Source organism: Callithrix jacchus, chromosome 11 (genome assembly GCF_049354715.1).
Source record: "Callithrix jacchus isolate 240 chromosome 11, calJac240_pri, whole genome shotgun sequence".
Classification (NCBI taxonomy): Eukaryota; Metazoa; Chordata; class Mammalia; order Primates; family Cebidae; genus Callithrix; species Callithrix jacchus.
In genome coordinates this window covers 86,923,405-86,932,373 of record NC_133512.1, presented here as the reverse complement: position 1 = coordinate 86,932,373, position 8,969 = coordinate 86,923,405, and positions in this window count along the sequence as shown.

The following is an 8,969-nucleotide window of genomic DNA, read 5'->3' as shown; positions in this document are numbered from 1 at the left end:
GATGGCATCAAGGAAGTGGAAAATAGTTCTGTTACTGGAAAGTAAAGTAGATGGGTTGGGGAGGTTGGAGTATAAGAAGTGACTCTAGTGAGGAAGGCAGACTAAGTCAGGAATAATGTTTGGAATTTTGCTGAAGAAGTATGGAGATATTAAAGAATTTTAATGATCAAATTTCCCTGTTACCCAGACTATTCTAGTGATGTATAGAGTGTAGACTGGGGATGGCATGTCTGGAGGTGAGAACACCTATTAGAAGCTATGGCAATCGTCCAAGGGAGAAATGATGAGGGTCTGACCTTAGGCAATGACAGTGTGATGGAGATGAGGGAATAGGCTAGAGAGAATTTGAAAGAGTGTAATTGACAGGACTTGTGCTCCAGTAGATTTGGTGAAAAAGAAAGCACAAACAAGCCTTTGTTGATGAGGTCTTTATTGCTGTAAAGACCATCTATTCCAACCATGTCTAAAGTCCCTGGAGATCTAACTAGAGGAATTAAAACTGAACAACTGCAACCACTGTGACTACTAAACTCGTAACTCCACAGTACACGTATCGCACACTCTATGCTGTGTCACATGCTTGCTAAGGTCCATATTTGAGATTCTTCCAATTTTTTAACTTTTCTCAGGAAATATCCTCTCTACAAAACTATTGGAGATATAACAATTAATTTTTCTAGCATAGAGCCCCAGGATTAGCCTCTGTATAGTTTTCCTTCTATAGGTAATTTGTTCTTTTTCCAATTCTGTCATAAACTTTATAATTCATGTCTTTTAAACAATGATTTCTATAACAAAGACTCTTATCTAAAAAGTCATGGCAGACATTATAATTTGACCTACTCACAAAACTTTCTTTTTGGCTTTTTTCCTCTTCAATCAATTACAACTAATATTAATATATTATTTTAGTTTTTACGTTGTTGTGTTCCTGCTAGTGATTGTTATTGCATTCTGCAAGTACAGATGTCCACATGTAGTGAAGAAGGCTGCCCCTGAGCTGTAGCTATTCTTTCATTCAGCCTTGAAGGATTTCCATACTCCGAGTGAGCATTTAAGGAGAGCAAGCAGGAAAGCCAGACAGGAAAATGGTGATTGGCCAAAGGACTGTCTGTGGAGCAGTAAAGTCAGTTACAAATCTTACCTTTGGTACATTAAAAGGCAACAGTGACTCTGTACCCTCACTCTAAAATCCACGTTGTAAATGTCTGAAGAAATAGAATCATCAGCCTGAGTACTATGGCATCTTGCTCATTTACTGAGGAGTCAGATTTTGCACAATGTTAGTGTACCCCTGAACATGGTGTAAGACAAGAAAGAGTGAGAAGAAGAAGAAGAATGGCTGGTGAGAAGCTCACACAAGAATGGCTGGTCAGAAGCTCAGAGGCTGGGTCTAGGCCCTTATTCTAAAATTCGCTGCCTCGAATCAAATGCATCTTACATAGAACTCTTAGCCAACTCAGTTATCTATTTTCCAAACCCAAAAAAGATTAGACGTGAATTAGAGGGTGGCATTCTGGCAGCAGCAGACAGATTTGAGAACTGACCACTTGATAGCAAGGGAAAAGCATGAACATGGAAAGAAGGCATGGAATTGTGCTCTGCGTTATAGCATAGAGGAAGACAAGATAGGTAAAGTTATGCACCACTGTTATCAAGGAAGATTAAATTATAATTTGTATTTGTGTTTTTTAAACAGTTATCTGTTCTTCCCATCCCCAGGAAGATCGCCACCAAAATTTGTCAAAATAAATAGAGATGAGGAGTTTAAAGGTTTCATTACTTAGAAAATTAGTAGCATAAGAATACTTTCTTCTCTTATAGTTTCTGACAGTCTTGCGGAGAAGACACACACACACACACACCCCACACCCACACACACCCTCATCCCCGAGAGTCCCTGTTTCATAAGTACTCTCAGTACTGCACCTCCCACCCTCTAGGTACCACCTGACTTCCTCTCATTTGCTATCCTCATCTTTTTTATCCCCTTGCCATTCTGTACACATCATCACTCTTAGCCTTTTCTTAACTATTGTGTTGTAGTTGAGAAGCTAATCATTTTCCAAATAGCTGAGAACAGTAAAGAAAATAATATTGTTCTTCCCCTTTAACCCTTTTCCTGTTTAGAAAAAAATGTGCAGCTCACTGCCAGTGCTCATTTAATTTTACCTAAATATGCTCTTTGAGGCTAAAGGAAATCTGACTGATTTTCAATGTGAAAATAAAATATAAAAACTGTCTTTGGGGTTATTTCCAAACAGAGCTAATATCAGAATTGTCTATTTCAGAAAAATCTGATTCATCAAATGAATCTTTGGCCAACAACATGATGTTACCATCATGTACAGGAATGCTATGTTGTCTAGGAGTTGACCTTTTCAGCAATCAAGAATTACGTATTTTGTAAATGGGAATACTACTACAGAATGCTGTAAATAGAATGATGGCTTTTGTTTCCAAAGTCAATATACTAGAGTGATGTGAAAATAATAACAAAAGCGAGATATTTTGTGACTAAGTTATCTCCAGGTAAACGCTACAGTTATAAGTGCTGCCGGCAAGTATTTTTGGGGCAAAAACCCTAATTTTCAATGCTTTTCAGTATTTAATTGGTATACAGTGAGGATAGTCAGCCCTCTGTATCCAAAGGTCTTTCATTCTGTGGATTTAACCAACTGTGGATCAAAAATATTTGGAAAAAAGAATTTCCAGAAAGTTCCAAAAAGCAAAGGAAACATTTTTCCAAATATTTACAACTTTTGCATAGAATATTATATACTGAGAAGAGTAACGAGACCTGAATTTAGTGTTACAATAATCAACAATAATGTAGTAAACTGTATCAGAATGGATAAAGTTTCATTCTCATATTCATCTATATTAAAAGGCAAGCCTCCCAAATTCTCATAAATCATGTCAACCCACTTCTGTAGTCGTTATTTCTACTACAACTATGGTGGTTAAATTTTAAGTTAAAATTAATATATCCGTTTACTGAGAATTCATAATTCTATAGAAACGAAGACTTTGACTTAAAGTTTAAAATATACTTAAAATGACTTCATTGTCATGCAAGGGATTTTTGTGTGTGTAATTCTTGTGTTGGAGATGATTGAAGCTGAAGGGATCATGATTGATTTATGTGGGTATCACACTTTTATTGGGTTGAGTTTCCACTTAAAAGATTGGTCCACTCACCAAGGCTGATCTGGCCATGTGCCCGGTCACATAGGCTAAGTGCCCAATTTACCAGCAGCAGAGACCAACACTGAGCCCTTGATATGGCACAATTCCTCAGGGTGATCAGTCAGCTACCTGGTGGCAGTTTGATTATATTGGACCCCTTCCAACATGGAAAGGACAGAGCTTTGTCCTCATTGGAGTAGATGCTTACTCCAGATATAGATTTGCCTATCCTACATGCAATGCTTCTGCCAAGACTACCATCCATGGATTTATGGAATGCCTCATCCCCCATCATAGTATTCCATACAGCATTGACTTTCACCAAGGCACTCACTTTACAGCTAAAGAAGTGTGGCAGTGGGCTTATGATCATGGAATTCACTGGTTTTACCATGCTCCCCATAATCCTGAAGCAGCTAGATTGATAGTACTGTGGAATAGTTTTTTGAAGTCACAATTAAAACATCACCTGGGTGACAATACTTTGCAGGTCTGGGTCAAAGTTCTCCAGAAGGCAGTGTATGCTCTTAATCAGCCTCCAATATATGGTACTGTTTCTCCCATAGCCAGAATTCACAGGTCCAGGAATCAAGAGGTGGAAGTGGAAGTGACACCACTCACCATCACTGTTAGTGATCCACTAGCAAAATTTTTGCTTCCTGTTCCCACAACGTTACATCCTGCTGCTGTAGAGGTTTTAATTCCAGAGGGAGAAATGCTGCCACCAGGACACACAACGATTCCATTAAACTGGAAGTTAAGATTGCCACCTGGACACTTGGGGCTCCTCCTACTTTTAAGTCAGTAGACTAAGAAGGGAGTTACAATGTATTTTGGAAATCAGAGAATAACGGTATTGGTGACTGAGGTGAGAATGGAGATAAGGAAAATGGAGGAATCACAGATAGCTCTAAAATTCCAAGCCAGAGAGGGAACTTAGAAAAATTGAGACATTAAGCAAGGCAATCTTTATTATCTCAGTTTTATATATAATAAAAGTAAGGGAGGTAAAGGAAATCAGGTATTTCTAAGTATTCTCAATAAAAATTGATTATACAACAACAAACAGGAAAAAAAAGGCTGGGAAAAATATCTTCACTAGTCAGTTCGAGACGCTGCCATCAGCTTCCACATTTGGAGGCTGTACCCAATGTATGAAAATATTGGAAAGAAGCCATGTAAGAAAAAACTGTGGTTAGTCACTGGTTATTCTCAGGTGATGTGCTTAATGCCTTCTGAAAGCTGTATCCAGGTGGTTTTTTAACCCTAATCTAGGGTTTCTCAACCTTAGCACTATTGATACATTGGGCTGAAAACCTCTTTTTATTGTGGGGTAACTACCTTGAGCATTCTACAATGTTTAGTATTATAATATCCTTGGCCTCTCCTCATAGACACTAGCAGTAACTCCTGGTGTTGACAACCAACAATGTCTCAAGACATTGCCAAATATGCCTGGCAGTGAGTGGGGTGGTAATGAAGAGGAAATGGATGAATTAACCCTAGTTGAAAAATCGGTGCCCTAATTGTAACCCCAATCCATTGAATTAACCTGCTATCATTGTTCTCGAGACATAATATCCCAGAAAAGTTTCTGCTATCCACCGAGATAAAAAAAGTGGACATTGTTCTCCAACTAATTCTTTGAGTCATTCTACCTGACTGTAACTGCTGTATCTGTAAAATATCCTGGTTGCATTGGGCCCAAGATATTAGTTAAGCATTTTATGTCTGCTCACAGAATTCACACTTCTCGTCTCATTTTCTTGTCTCTTTGTGGTTTTAAGCCTTTTTGCCATAAGTCTGCACCTAGTTAGTGTGCACTTATGTATGTAGTGTGACCATGTAGCCTACTTAGTACATCTCAGTCCTGGAGCATGCTTGTTACCCATGCTAATAATTAATAATGGTATCCATTGTTAGCCTCAAATGTATTCTGATTTGGATAAGAAATCATGTTCATCCTTTTCTGTCACTCTGGAAATAAAAAGGATGTAGTCAACTTTGATAAAAAACTTGAAATTAAGAGTCAGTTGAATATAAAATATATAAGAATGTATATTTACCTGTTTTCTCCCCCATTTTCTCATTTCACTAACCTGAAGTAAAAAAACCCTTAGGAGGGAAGGGTGCTTAAGAGTAGACCAGAAGTTTGAATTGGTTCCCAGAAGGCAGAAGCAGCTAAATGCTTTTTGGTAGATGAGCCTGATGAGGCTGGCAACAGCCCACAACTTGCAGTAAAGAAGATTGCCTCAGAACTGTTGCCTTTCTTTCTGATAGATCTTTGTAGAGTTTTTATATCATTTTGTCATCAGGTCTGCCAGCTAGAATTGGGAATAAGATAATTAATTAAAGAACTATCTATGTAACAGCGAATTGAATTGTTTTAGTGTTGCAAAATGTGCAATTAATGTTAGCTTTTAACTCACCTCCTCCAGTTCCTATCTAAATCAGAAGATTTATCCCTACAGAAATTCAACAATCTTCTCAATAAGTACTATAACTTCTAATATAGGCCTTGGCATTCCAGAGCAAAAATGGGAGATGATTGGGAAGTCAGTTGGTATCACTTTCTTTTGTATTCTTTCCCAAAGTGAAGACTGCCACACACCATGGAGAGACAAAACTTCAGTAGAAACACATGCCAGCTACGTATCCTGATTAAGGTAATTCTTTACCAACCAATATGAATGGCTAACCATGGACCACTACTCATTAAAGGAAATAAATAATGCAAATAGGATGATCAAAGTGAAGAAGCAGAATAAATGGCCTCAAAGGAAACGGTAAACATAAGGGAAAATTTTTAAAGAGGTTATCAATGTCTTCAAAAAATTCTGACTAGATGATGCATTCCAGAAGATAACGTAAACTTAGACTGCTGTAGAAAATGAGTACTTAGAGAACAAGCAAGAGTTCCTGGAAATAAAGAAATAGTTACACAAAGTTAAAAAGTGAAGGGAAATAATAGAAGAAAAAGACAATTAAATATCTCAGAATATAGAGCAGAAAGATATAAAAGTTACATATAAATAATCAATTCAGGACAGTGAGCATCTATTCTTTAGAAATTGTACAAGAAGATAATTCTGGGAAGATAGCAGAGTAGGAAGAACCAGAAATCTGTCTTTCTGCCTAGACAACAATCAAATAGGCAAATTCTGTCTCATGTAACTCTTTTGGAACTATGGAGTCTATTAAAGGCTTGCAACTTCCAGGGAAGGCATGAAGAGTGAATTGTGGTAAAGTTCAGTCATTTTCATCCCTTAATACAGTAGCAGCCACCCATCCCCCATATCCCCAAACTGACAGGCAGCTGTACATGTGTTCCTAGAGCAAACTGCACACAGCATGCAGAAGCCAGGGTTAGCAAAAAAGACTCTGCCCTCCAAATTTTGGAGATCTGTGCTCTGATTGCTGCTGCCAATCACAGAGGTGGAAAGAGGCAGGCAGCCATTGTTGCTGCACCTCCCTACATTATTGCAAACCCCTGCCTTTAAAGCTGAAGTGACTTCTAGGGGGTTTCATAACCTGGAGCTCTTTTTTCTACTTTCTTCATTTTTCTCTTTTTCCCATTTTTGGAGCCAAACATTAAAGACTGGGGCATTCAAAAACAATTGCATATATAGGGACAATTATAAAGTGACTGTTCATGTCCAGGGACAAAAGCATGAACAACTATATATATAGTTGTGGTAGGCTGCCTGCACATGCGTGCATGTGCACACACACATGTATGTATATATACAGGATTTTATAGATTGTGTGTGGATATATATTGTTCATGATGATTTCTTTCTTACCTCTTCCTAGTTTCTGTTTTCCTACACATAAATTTCTTCCCTGCTTTATAAACCCCTAACTTTAGTCAGCCAAGAGGTTGATTTGAGACTGATCTCTTGCATTAGTCCATTCTCATGCTGCTAATATAGACATATCCGAGACTGAGTAATTTATAAGGAGTTTTAATAAACTCAAAGTTCTACATGGCTGAGGAGGCCTCACAATTGTGGTGGAAGGCAAAGGGCGTGCAAAGGCTCATCTTACATGGCAGCAGTCAAGAGAGTGTATACAGGGGAACTGCCCTTTATAAAACTATCAGATCTCCTCAGACTTATTCACTATCATGAGAACAACACAGGAAAACCTTGCCCCCATAATTCAATTATCTCTCACTGGGTCCCAAACCATATAATCTCCTATCTCCCATTGGTTGCAGCACCTGATTAAAGCCTTCTTCTTTGGCAATACTTACTGTCTCAGTGATTGGCTTTCTTTGCAGTGAACAACAGGACCCTAGACTGAACCCCTGGTGTTTTAGTAAAAAAGTAGCAAGAGAAAAGCAACCTGCCATATATGAGGGCTACTCAATAAGTTTCTGAGCAACTTTGTCATGAGAGAATTTGGAGGCCATAAGGCAGTGGGCCAAGATATTAAGAATGCAAAAAGTAAAACAAAAAGGTCAACCTAGAATCTTATATCTGGCAAAATTGCCCATTAAAAGTGAGGGAGAAATTAAGACATTCCAGATAAAGAAAAGCTGAGGGAATTCATTACTACTAGATATTCCCTGCAAGAAATACTCAAGGGAGTCTTATAGGGTGAAATAAAAGGACACTAGAGAGTAATGTGAAGCCATATGAAGAAACAAATAGTAAAGGTAAATTCATAGACAATTATAAAAGCAAATATTATCACAATGGTCTATAACTTTTGTTTTCTACTTGGCTTCAAAGACTAATACATTAAACATAATTATTCTAAAAACTAGTAGTATTGTAATTTTGACTTATAAATCCACATTTTGTTTTTTACGTACTTTAAGAGTCTAATACCATTTAAATATTAACATATTTTTGAACATCATGCATAAAGACATAATTTTGTGACATCAACAATTGAAAGGGGTAAGAATGAAGTTAAAGGAGTAGAGATTTTCTACATTATTGAAGTTACTTTGGAACAAATTCAAATTAGAATGTTATAACTTTAGGAAGTTAAATGTAATCCCCATGGTAACCACAAAATGTAGCTATAGAAAACAAACAGAAAAAATGGGAAAGGAATTTAAATGTTTCACTACAAAAAAAATAAACACAAAAGAAGACACTGATACAGGAAATGAAGGATGAAAATGCTATAAGGCATATAGAAAACAAATAGCAAAATGACAGAAGTATGTGCTTACTTAACAGTAATTACTTTAAATGTAAGTGGCTTAAGCTCTTAAATCAAAAGACAGAGATGGGCAGAATGGATAAAATACATGATCCAAATATATGCTGTCTACAAAAGACTCACTTTAGATCCAAAGATACAAATAGATTGAAATTGCAAGGATAGAAAAAGATATTTCATGCAAATAGTAACCACAGAGAGAAAGTCTGGCTATATGAACATCAGACAAAATAGTCTTTACATTTTAAAGGTTTATAAGGGACAAAGGGACATTATATATTAATGAATAGTTTAATACAGCAAGAAGATAAATCAGTTATTACTCACCTAATAACAGACCATCAAAATAAAAACGGACAAAATTGAAAGGAGAAATACAGCAGTGTAATAATAGTCAGAGATTTCAATACCTTGATTGTTTAAGAATGTGTTATTTAATATCCACAATTCTGTGGAATTTTCCAGTTTTATTTTTGTTATTGATGTCTAACTTCATCCTCTTATGATCAGAGAAGACATTTAATCAGATATCCATCTTTTTAAGTCTGTTGAGACTTAATTTGTAGCCTAATATGTAGTGAATCCTGAAAAAATCCCAGCTA